General features: G+C 42.1%; 1 protein-coding gene across 1 annotated transcript in view; it reads right to left on the reverse strand.

Moving 5' to 3' along the window:
• Positions 1-10,403, reverse strand: part of BVES (blood vessel epicardial substance) — a 66,820-nt gene extending 56,417 nt beyond the window's left edge. The window contains exon 1 of the mRNA XM_054976723.1: positions 10,237-10,403. The gene's annotated coding sequence lies outside the window, so the exon portion shown is untranslated. The remainder of the gene's footprint in view (positions 1-10,236) is intronic.
• Between the last annotated feature and the right edge of the window lie 2,387 nt (positions 10,404-12,790).

Consider the following 12,790-nt stretch of genomic DNA (forward strand, 5'->3'; position numbering starts at 1 on the left):
TGCTTTATTCCACAAAATGGTTTCTTAAGAGGCAAATATATGAACTATGCTGTGTTCTGAAATGAACAGCTGATTTATTAAACCTTAAAAAGCTTGCTACAATTTGGGGAAAATACCCAAGATCTTAATGAAATCCATAAATCAGAACATGTTCAAATAATTTTCTAGAATAAAAAAGTCAGCAGTAATTATGGGAAACCCATAAAACAGCAGTAGACTGCCAAGTTATTCAAAGCTTGCTAAAAGTATTGATTTAACTGTCTTGTCTATGTTGAAAGAATTATCACCTACTCCAATCATTTATTATTTCAAATGTGTGCCAAGCACATATTGACACAAGGCACATAAACGGAAAAAAGTTCCTAGATCTTAAAAGTCAAGAATCTTGTATTGCTTCAATCAAAACCTGTATCTAAGCTTAACTGCTTTCAATAGATTTTGCCCTATAAAATCAGCATATGTGACATTGTTTATTCTAAGTGACCCCATTCCAGAAAAAAATAGCTGCACCTAAATCTTGCTGAAAGTAATAGAACATGCTAGTCAAGATTGACTGTTCTACCGCCTTCAATGGGATTTAAGTATGAGTAGGTCCTCAGGAATGGGACTAATATGTTTTAAAAACTATTGTAATTGATTGGTTTGAATATAAAAAAAAGAGATAATGTTTGACAAAACACACTCAATCTGTTGCAAGCTAATTTATGCCCGTCCTTCCATGGGTTAAAAGGATTAATCTTAACAGATGTGGGGGGGGGGGGACCCAAGTACATTACTGTCTCCTAACACTGAATAAACAGGGAGAATTCTAATTCTGACCCACAACTGAGGGCATAAACACATCTTTAATTACTGTCCTCAATTAACCCTAGCCAATTACTCCATTTCTTCCTGGTGTATCACAAAGTCCACAGCAAGCACATTATAAATGGAATATACTCCATATTTCTCTTCCTATAAATCACAGAACTCATAAATCATGACAGTGGTCAATATAAATTACCATTTTCATATTTGGAACACAGACATATATTGATAAAGGAATATTCTGCCTCTGATGCTGTCCCTAGAGCCGAATTACCCACCAAGAATAATTTTGATTAAAATAACTTCTGAAAAGGAACAAAGGCATAATGCTCGTACTACTTTTCTTTTAGTTAAACAGAAAAAGAAGTGATGCAGTTATTCTCTAGCTACTTGGTCCCCAGAAGAGCCATCACTTCCATGGGATTTGTATTAAGTGGCTCATCAAACATTGATATTCAGGTATTTGAAAAGCTGCAATTTGCTGACAGTGTACCTGAAGTAGGTAAAATAATGCTTTGTGCCAGTTAAGTTATATAAATCCCTTCCCTACATCTGCCACATATTCGCCAGCTTACTAAACATTTCTTAACAATCTATTAACAAACAGAAATTTATGTAGCATTCAGACAGCTATTCAATCAAATATTCAATCAGGGCTCTCCAAATTTCTTATAAACATAGTAAAATATTTTTTCAGTATGAAAATCACAGCAATGCATAACTTCTACAGTGTGAAAAAGAAATTATCCATCACAGAAGGAACCCACCCACTTTTTTTGTGTGAGATTCACTGTTGAAACTATACCTCTTGATCAAAAAAAGGCTACTACATACCAGCAATGTGCAATTAATTATGTCAAGTCTCTGTGCTGGGAGTGAATGAAACCACAGTTTTTTTAAAAAAAAATTATAAAGAGGCCTAACAGAAGCCAACAGTGGAACCTAAGCAGGTGCCTAGTTGTGCTCACTATCAGGAGTTGTGATCTTCAGGGAATCCTAGACCTTGTATCCCATGATGGGGAAAAAGGCAAAATATACTTAGGAATTGAACAAATAATCACAAAGCAATGAAGAGGGCAGCAGTATGTCCCTGAGAACATTAGGAACCTTTAATTACATTTAATTTTCATAGGCTATCAGTAGTTTTTTCATGGCCTCAGCACATTAGATTAGAAATTACTAATATTTCATCTTACACTAAACAAACACAATTTAGTATAGTATGACAGTCAAATGTGCTGGATGCTCGTAGTATCCAGTTCATGGATACTAAAATGTTATTAGTTTCATACAGAGACCTTGTGACAATGAATTCTCGAGTTTAACTACACAGAATTACTTTCATACTTTTCTAATTTCATTGCACAGAGCTCATTTTATTTTTCAAAGTATTGTAGTAACAGAATGCTACCCTTTCTCCCATAGCTTTTTTCTGTCACATTTTATCCTAATTTCTTTGAGATCATAATGGTAAAGTGCATACGTAACCTGCATATGCTATGCTGGAACTAAAGGAAATAATATTCACTCAGTCTTCTAGCTTCTGCAATGTCATCAGTTATTGCTTTCACATTTTAAGACAGTTTCACAACAACAGAAACAGAGGGGAGGGGAAGTAGTTTAGGACTTGCACAAAATATCCAGTCATGCCCAATATGTTAACTGGTGCGTTGATGAAGAGGTCAAATACCCAATTTGAGTACATTGTTCATTACTGCAACCAGTTTTCAAATAAGAGGTTTGAGAACTGGGCCATCTATGAGCTATCTGTGTATTGGTAAACTCAGTACTGTACCCTAAAAACATCAATGAGGGATGCACTATGCACTTTCATGACTCATTTTTTGCAGGGACTACTTCATTTCAAATCCCATTACACACACACACATCAAAAAATTAAGGAGAAATCCTGAGATTAACTCATTATTTTCCAAATTAAATCAGCCATGTGATACATTTACTTTATATGTAAACCATTCTAATTTTTGGAAGATAGTGTACATGCATAGAGAACAATGGCACCATGCCTCCTGTCTTTATTTGCACATGTGCTAAGAAGAACAGTAGGACAGAGAGGAGAGGCCTCTTAGCAGTGAATTCCTCCATGACTCTGACCCTTAGCTTTCTTTTGGCAGCACACCTCCCAGGCTAAGCTTGTATTTTCTGTCTCCAGATTTCTTGGTCTGTTGCTTGGTCTGATGACACTGGAGAGGAATTTATTCCTCTTCTTCCTGTCACATGCTCATAGATGAATGGAAGATGAAGGTGGCTCCCAAGCCTAGAAAATTTGAAGACCACAGGTCTATAGCATCACATGAGAAAGATGGAACATGGAATGACTAGGCAACACACATTGGTTTCTCAGTGCCAGTGATGTTTCCATATGTATTTCTACATTCAACAGGAATCCAAAGGAGGAACACATCTGTGTCACAAACCATGTATGAAAACAAGGCAAAAGGCATTTTGAGGCTTTGTTGCTTCCTTTACCGAGTTCCATCTTTATCCCTGAAAAAGAGAATCTTTCAACCCCTCCAGTTTTTGAGGAAGAGGTGACTGAAATGCAGGGTAAAGAACAACCACTCCCCTTAACCTGTTGTTAATACAGATTGAATGCCAAATGAAATCAGCACCATTCGTAAAGTACTGGCCTGGAAACAATCCAACTAGAAATCAGCCATTATAGGCACTGTTGTCACATACGAGAGCAATAGCCCAGTCTTTCTAACTGTGATATAAACTTTCCAAGGAAGAGCTTACTCTACAGTAAGCCAATTAAATGATCCCCCCCCCACACACCAAATTAGATCAATATGCGTTAACTCCCATCGAGATTGCAGATAAGGTCCAAATTCTGGAAATCAGATTTTCTTAGTGACATCTTTACATTACCAGCAATTCAATACTGTGAGAGTTTTGCTAAATAAAATGTTAGCACATACGATGCACAGTATACAGAAACCTTAAAAGAACAGCTTATTGTGTATGCCAACTTCTAGGGGCAAATCAATTTATTTTCTGTTTACTTCCTTATACTGAAGCTCTTAATAGAGATGCTGCTTAAAAATCTATTTTAGATGCATTACACTGCAACTTAAATGTGCATTATCAATACTGTGCATGTATTGATCATCCTTATGGAGTCTCATAATTCCCCCTTGCCATATCATAATAACAAAATGAGGAAACAGATATGTGCAGCAAGGCTGGATTAGTAATTTTGCAACAAGTTCTGATTAAGGGCACAACTGAACTGGGCCTCTTAGGATGGACTAACTGTGAACTTCCCTGTACACGTATTCTGATCTGGGTGCATTCTAAATTGTCCATTTATAACATTGATGGTGGCAATAGACATGGGCACGAAACAAAAAAATTTACCGATCCAGAGGATCGTGGTTCGGTGCAGACCACGATCCCGAATAAACGATCCGCAACGATCATCTCCCGTTCCCGAACCAGATCATGGATCATAGATCGTGGAGGCCACAGCGGAGGGGCGCCCCGGTGTTCCCAACGATACAGGAACAGTGGCTGATACCAAGCTCAATTGTACTCTCAGTCTCTCTCCCCAAAGGCTAGCAAGTGGCAAGCAAGAGCTCTGTCCCACTCCACTGCTAGCAGAAAGTGAAACCCAGCCTGGGAGACCACGGCTATTTATAAACATGAGTCCCATTCAGCAACACAGGAGGTCTGTGTTTGGCTGTCAGAGCTGCTCATCAGGGTTTGCAGGGATGAGATTGGAGTGCCCATGGCTACAGAACACCCCCTTCCCCCTCCCTCCCCTGGGTGTCTTCTTCCAACTTGTGACTGCTTTGCTGCTCCGTGGTTGGAAGGAAGCCCTGCTGATCAAGGAAAGCTGGGCTTCCATTCGGGTTTCCAGGGCGACAGAAGGAGGGCAAACAGAGCTCAGGCATTCACCTGGCTCTGTTGCCGGGGGAATAGATTGCTGGTGCCTGAGTGTCTGGATCCCCGAACTGAGCCCGAACGCCCCGATCCAGGCCTCTCCCGACCACTGGATTGTTGGCCATGGCCGATCACGATCCGCCGGGTCACAATCGCGCGATCGCCATTATTGTGGGTTTTTTCCGTTCGTAATACAGATTGTGCCCATCTCTAGGTGGCAACCACCACCACATGGCATATTTGGTATTGGTATACATGTATCTTTCTATCTGGAGCTATTGGAGAGGAGAAGGTGTTACGGATGTCCCTGATCCATCATCAAGCTCTAGTATCCAGGCTTACAAAGACAAATTCTGTGGTAAAGTGGATATCAGCAACACCATGCTTACAAATCCTGATTGTATTTATTAAAACATTTACAATCCACCTTTACACATGGTTCAAGGAGACTTACAATAACAGGTAAAAAAATATTTCCAGTTAATACCAATATAAAATAGCAAAGAGCATGTCTCTCTTTCCGCTCCCCTTAAAAGATGCCTGCCATTCATTCACATCCCCTCAAAAGCCCTGGTAAATAAGCAAGTCTTGCAGTGCGTCCTGAAAAATCTTGGCAGGGGGTGGGGGAGCTCACTACTTCAGCGAGCCCATTCCACAGAGCAGGAGCTGCAAAGCAGAAGGCCCAGACTCTGGTCAATGCCATACTAAGTGGTGGGACAGCCAGCAAATGACTGCCTGAGAAACATATTGGCTCACAGGGATAGTCCTTCAAATATGTGGGTCCAAGGTGTAAAGAGAACAAGGCCTGTTTGGCCAGTGTCTGTATGAATTGTGGGTAATTGATGCCACTTTGAGACGGAATCCACAGAAGTTTGTTGTGCAGCAGGTGCTGTAGCTGAAGCTTCCAAGGTTAGAGGCAAGGCCAAGCATTCCTACCACTTAAGCTTATCAGACCCAGCTGTGATTCCCAAGAGAAGATGGTACATGCTCGTGGTAATGCTATGTGGGCTTGATGTAACTGCAGAGCACCTATCACACATACTATTGTAGGGTACTGACTGGTTGCTAGGCAATTGGGAATAAATGAGAAAAGTCAGTTTTGCTTCTTGTTCTCTGCCTGTTGCTTTTTGAGATCTCCCTGAAGCCCTTATGGCTGGTCTCAGTTATGGATGTCTTTGTACCTTTGGATTACATATTTGACTTGATGCCTTGGACCCAGAAACTCTGATGCTAAGAACACTGGTGACATCTACAGCTTGCCATCACGGCTTAAAAGGACAAGAGATATGTACAGTTATGCTTGGTATGTAGCTAGGATCCATTAGATATTTATTGTTTTATCTATCCTTTTTACACACTTTACAAAATATAACTTTTAATGCATATTTATAATAAATATCTTATTCATAACTGTGTGGTGTTTCTTTGATATTTGCCTTCAACATAAACCAGTGCCCAGGCCAGTATGGCCCAGCTACCTTTGTAACTTTTACTGAGACTCAGCAGGTCAAACTATTAGTCTGGTTTCAGGATGGGCTATGGGACAAAGAGGCTCTGGTGGCTTTAGCTGATGACCTCCATCTGAATGGTGACAAAAGCCACTCTTCTTTGTTACTCCTCCTGGACCTATTTGCAGGCTTTGATACAGAAGACATGCAATCTTGTTGAGTTGTTTGAAGACAGTATCAGGGGATGTGCCTTGCACTGGTTTAAATAGTTTCTCACAGAACTAACTCAAAAGGATCGCTGTTGGAGACAGGTATACTCAGTGTGGCAATTATCTTGTGGGGTTCCACAGGTCACAATCTTATCCCCCATGTTATTCAAGGTCTATGTAAAGCTTTTAGAAAAATAAATTGTAGCTCTGGAATTAGATGTCATCAATATGTAGATGACATACAGGTTGGTATGTTTCTATTCAACTCCTCTGCTGACAGAGTAGAGGTCTTTAGTCATTGCCAGACAGCTGTGGTCAAATAGCTAAAAACAAACAAATTGAAAGTGGATCCAGACAAGACAGAAGTAATGCTGTTTGGGAAGGCAGAAATCTTAAAGGATATTGTGCTCCTCACTTTCAGTGGGGTTCAATTGACCCTTTCAGGGCTTATACTAGGTCCAGCATTGCTACTAAAGAAGCAAATTAATGCAGCTGAAAAAGAAACCTTACAACTCAGTGTAGCCTAGAAGATGGCCCCTACTTTGACATGATGACTGATGTGGCCACCTGGATTCACACCATAGCAACACTGAGACTAGACTACTTTAATGTACTTTACATAGGCTTCCCCCTCAAAATCATCTTGGAGATACCAGTTGGTGCAGAAAGCTGCAGCTTGGTTGTTATCAAGAGTACGTGGAACATGCATATTACTCCCATTTTCCATTAAGAAAACTCCTACACTCCTGGATTTCCACAAACTATGCAAAACTGAATTATTCAGAAGGGCTTTTCAAAACTGGTAACAGGGCACTGGCTCTATTTCATCAGATCTTGGAAGCTAAGCACTGTGTAATCCACCTGGGGGTCTCAGTGAGAAAGGCTGACTATAAGTAATGTAAATAAACAAATGTTTATTAAGAGTAGAGGCTTGTTTTCCCCAGTTTTTGAGGCAGGACTAGGCTGGGGGAATGGTGGCACTACTACTACTAATGCTGTGTTCAGGGGTGTTCTTCTAGGACTGGGACTTTAACCCCCAATTTTACTGTCTCTCTGGACCAACAGGTTTAGTTTTCTTCACACCAGTTGTGAAGGGCTTTCTCTTCAACTTAGCCCCTGCAATTTCAAATTTTAAAAAAGTTCCTCCCAATTAAAAACTATGGATTACAAGCCTTTCAGACATTCATTCACCATTCATACCTCTTACACACAAGAAACTAATATCAGGAATAACTAAATAAGAAAGAGGAAGAGAGAAATGAAGGGAGAACATAGATGATGATGAAGAAGCTTTTTATGCACATAATATCTCCATATTTCTTTATACTTCTCTCCCACACCTTGATTTTTAAATACCGTTTCCTCTTTGCTTGTTAGATTCATTCCCATAACTTGCAGGTATTTATGTTTGGTCAGTTTAAGTATCTGTTTCTGTATCTGTCTTTGAACAATCCATGTTGCTCTTTTGAGATCTACACCTACTCTTGTACAGAGTGTACATTACACATTTAGTACCAAGCACACTTGTTTTTCCAGGTAGTATTTTACACTGCCACGTGTCTAGTTCTTATAATGTGAAGGAAGTATTCAACATTATTTAAGTGTTACAAGTGATGCTTTTAAAACTAAAAAACCAAAACCTATTCAACTGCTTCAAAGATTATTTGAAGACTTTTTTTTATGCCTTCCTAACGTGGATGTCTTTCAGGACTTTTTAAATGTGCTATGTCAGAATTCACATTTTCAATAAACCCAGTATTCAAGGTAATAGCTAACAGTGATTATTAACAATTTCATTGCTTCTTTCTGTTGAAGCACAAAGGCCCAATCCAGAAATACAAAAGACCAGCAGCATTTAGAGAGAGCAATTCATCTTCCTTACTTTGTCAGAACAAACAGAGAAAGAAGCAGAGAAGGAAGAAATGAGTGCTAAGGGGGGGGGGATGACACAACAGCATCCATCTGCTTGTTTCTGTGCTCTGGTTCACAGATGCTTGATGGGGAGAGGGGTTTCCACTCCCTTGTGTGAGGTAGGGATTTTTATTGTATATTTCAAAAGTCTTAAAAATGCTTAATGGTTAAATATTTGTGCATATTTAATTTTAAAAAAACATTCCTTTCACACGACAACACTGTCTACTTTTTAAGACTGTGACTTAAAAGTTTCTGAAATGCAAGTAGACTGTCTTCCGTTTCTCATTTTCTTCCCTCCCCCAGCTATGCTATCTATGAGCTTTCCAAGTTCATGAAAACCACACAGCCTCTCATAGACAATGCTCAGCCATGACTATATGAAGAAAGAATCATTCTGATCACGATCAGCAGCTAGTAACCACAAGCTGACTCCACACATCTTGGATGAGGGGTCAGAGCCAGTGGGAGCTCTCAGGGAAATCTAAGGGAGGGCAACTGGAGACTGATGAACTCCACTCTAGAAAACCAAGCATATTTTAAAATAATACTCCAGAAATTAACGTATTTTTTAGTCCAATCCCCACACACAACTCAGATTGCCAACTCTGGAGATTTGGGGTATGGTCCTTGTGGAAAGCAGCATTTGGGAAGCAGAGAGCGCTCTGTGGGGGGGATGTGATGCCATACAGTCCATTCTCCAAAGCTGCCATTTCCTCCAGGGGAACTGATCTCTGCAGTTTGGAAATTGGTTATAATTCCAGGTGAACTCTAGGTCCCACTCTGAGGTTGGTAATCCTATACCACCCTTTGGAGAACACAAGAGTTTCAAAAGGTATCCCATTCCAACGTTTAAAAACACTAATCTTTTAAATCATACGCAGAACTAGAGCTGCAGGTAACAAACTGAAAACAACTGCAGCCCTGTTAGCTAGAGCACACACCTAGGTTTGCCTTTCTCACCACCTTTGCCTTTCAGAGAAAGAGAGTCCAGGGGGGGGAAGTACAATTCTTTGGAAGACATGAACTCTTCAGGGTTTCTCATTTTGTTTAAATTAAGCAATGCAACAGGGACGGGAGAAAATCAAAGTTCCTAGTCAACTCAAAATTTCATAAATTTGACAAATTCTGAATTATTTTTCCTGTGAACGAAATAAATATGTCAACATCAGATTTACTCCGTATTATTACACTGTCCGGGGGTGGGGGTGGGGACCAGACTTGGCAAAAACCGAATTCCTTGTTTTCACCTCACTCCTCCCGCCTCCCTTGTCAGTGAGCTGGAGGGACTTCGAACAAACTCAAGCTGCCCTGCTCAGTTCCCAAGCCTGTTTATCTCCCGGCGGCAGAAGGAAGGGGCCGCTCAGAGAGGTTTCCTGCCGCTGCCTCCTTCCTTCTCGCCCATGCCAGGATATTTTGGCACTCCGGCTGTGGGTGGCAAAAGGAGAAGCTGTGCCTAATCCGGCGTAGGGGGCTGGCGGCGGAGAAGGCAGAGGAGCTTCGACCGCGGGCAGGGCGGTGGTGGACGAAAGCCACGGGCTGCGTCTTGCGCAATAAAGGGACTACTTTGAATCAGGGGATCCCGAGCGGACCCTTTCTTTTCCACTCCAGGGTTCAGCCTGAAAAGGAGGGCGATTAAAAGTGCTTCAGGCGCAGGTTAAGCGCGCCTTCTCCCGCCATATCCTCAACCTGCGCGAGGAGTGGGGTCCCAGCTGCCTAAGTTCAGAGGACCGGGGTCCAGGGACACTTAAGCCTTTTGATAACCAGAGGAAACAAATGTAATTGGACAGTGAGCCTCAGCAGGGAGACAATGACCCGGGAAAGCGCTACAGGCCATTCGCCCTCTCGCCGCCCCAGGCGCCGGATCCCGCAGGAGCCGCCCCAGAGGGGGAGAGCGAAACCTGCCTTCCTCGCCCTCCCTCATAGGGCATCCGGCTGCCCGCTCTTCCCCTTACCTTTGCCCTTTCCTGGCTCCAAGTTGACCCTGGCTCTCCCTTTTTGCAAGAAGCGTCCCGCTAAATAGATCCCGCCGCCGCCGGCGAGGCGAGTAGCGGGGCTTTGACTAAAATAGGCAGCAACAGAGCAGCCACGAGGCTGGCTGCGGGCGGCGCTAGCAGAGGGGTCAGCGGCGGAGCAGCACCGGCCGCTTGAAAGAGCGCGCAGGCGCTTCCCGGCCACTGCTGCCGCCACTGCTGGACGACGGGGATCCTGTCGGGAGCGAAGGTGGACGGGACGCTCCTTTGGCTTTCAGGGCAAAGAAAGAGAGAGAGTGTCCAAAAGGCCACTCCTCCGGCGATGTGAGGGTTGCTTGGAGGTGTGTAGCAGCCACGGGGGGTTCTTCCTTATTTATAGGTTGGATTTTTAAGAATCCTTCCCCTTAATACACGAATTTCGGGTCCGTTTACCCATCTCTGCCAGTACCTCACCATCGTTGTGAGGAAGCTTAGCCTGAGAGACAGGATAGGCTGGCCCAAGATCAGGCATATCCATAGCTTGAGGAGAAGTCTCTGACCCAAGCGGCACCCTTCCCACGCCCAGATAGAAAGGGGCTGCACGCAGTGTTTAATTCGAGCTTTCATTATTAGCCTCGGAAGCAGCTTTCAGTGCTTTCTTTCAGTTCCACAACATGATAAATGGAAACAAACCTGACATTAAAAAACGCAATATTCAGACATCAGTGAGTGACCATTTTAATCTTCAGGACATTTTGCTACAGGTCTAAAATCCATTATTCCCTGCCAACGCATAGGGAAAATACAAGGAGAAATAGCTACATTAGTATTCATCAAGAACTTCAGTGTTATCTCCCTGCCGGACCTCAGTATCTAGCATTTCTTACTATTTATTTATTTATTTATTGTACTATCTCGCTGAGACTGGACAGATTACACGTGTAAATCGGTATGATTGACAGCTGGCACATTCAATAAATAATGCAATAGGTTATACATTGCAGAAATTTGAAAAGAAGCATAAATTTGAATACAAAGATGAAACAATGCTGACCAAAACATAAGTAATTTGATGTGGCATTTTAAAGATGCACAGACGACTCAGTAGGAACATATCTACATCAACCGTACCCAGTAGTATAGTCTATAGTCCCTACCCCTTTAGAAAAGCATATCTCTCAACCATTTCCTTTCAGCACACCCCTATTGCCTGAATAAAAAGCCCTCCTTAGTAATTCAATTTTGCATAGTTTGTGGAAAGCCAGGAGAGTTGGGAGCATTCTTCAGACAGGCCATTCCGTAAGGTATGGGGCACCACAGGGAATGTGTGTGTATGGGCAGCTGTTGATTTTGCCCATTTACAGGGTGGTATCTGCAGAAGGCCATGTTCAGATGAATGAAGTTGCCATGATGGAGCATATGGGGAGATATTAGGGACCAGATATTAGGAACCAAGACCATGAAGGGCAGTGTATGTGGTAGCTAAACCTTGAATTGAGCCTGGTAACTGGTGTGTAGCCAATGGAGTGACTGCAGAATAGGAGTAATACGCATTTTAGTTCTGACAATAATCAAGCTGTGGCATTCTGCAGCTGGAGTCTCTGAGCTGAGTATGAGGGGAGACCTATGTAAAGTGCATCCAAGTAGTCTAATCTTGATGTTACCATGACAGGAATCTAGGTGGCCAGATCAGCCAGTTCCAAGGTAGGGGCCATCTTCCAGGCTGAGAGAAAGCTTTTTTTGCAGCTCCGTTCACTCAAGATCTCCTCTTCCTAACCAGCATCACTACCATCTTGTCTGGGTTCAATTTCAATTTTTTTGTTTTCAGCCATTTGACCACAGTTGTAAGGCAGCAACTCTGTACCTCTGCTGCATCACTAGGGGATTTGGATACTGAGATATAGAGCTGGGTATTATCTCCATATTGATGGCATCCAATTCCAATACAGGTGTGCAGGTAATGGAAGTCCTCTCCCTAAATGTTGTCACTGCTGAGACTCATTGCATCCTTTACTAAGAAAAAGGGTGGGGAAAAACTGTTTGCCTTTACACACAGCAAAATGTTGTCATGTCACAAGGCTTCAGATAGAAGAACACACAGGTAACTGCAAACAACTTTATTCACTTTTCTGTATAGAAGCCTCATAATTGTGCTCAACATTGCTCTGAAATGGATGCAAAAGACCAAGAATGAAGAACTGCACTGACTATTACTTAGGAGAAATGTTTAGCCTGTGTTGGCTTTCACTCATAGAAACAGCTGTATGAGCCAGCATTGAATGTTAGGATAAAATAAAATAGTTATTTTTGCTCTGATTCTGATGGTTTGCATGATTTGCAAAGCCCACTTGCCACTTTTCTTCATTGTGGGGTGTGTCCAAACTTAACTCACCTTCACCTGTTTGCTTCTACTTTTGTAGAAACATGAGGAAATAGTAGTGTTTCTGATATTACAGTTCCTCCTGTAGCTTTCATAATGGAAACAATTCTACCCCCCATCACAGAATTATGAAAGTCAATTGGGGACATGGGAGGCTTGCAGGGGAAGGAAATCTCC

The sequence above is a fragment of the Eublepharis macularius genome, chromosome 1 (genome assembly GCF_028583425.1).
Source record: "Eublepharis macularius isolate TG4126 chromosome 1, MPM_Emac_v1.0, whole genome shotgun sequence".
Classification (NCBI taxonomy): domain Eukaryota; kingdom Metazoa; phylum Chordata; class Lepidosauria; order Squamata; family Eublepharidae; genus Eublepharis; species Eublepharis macularius.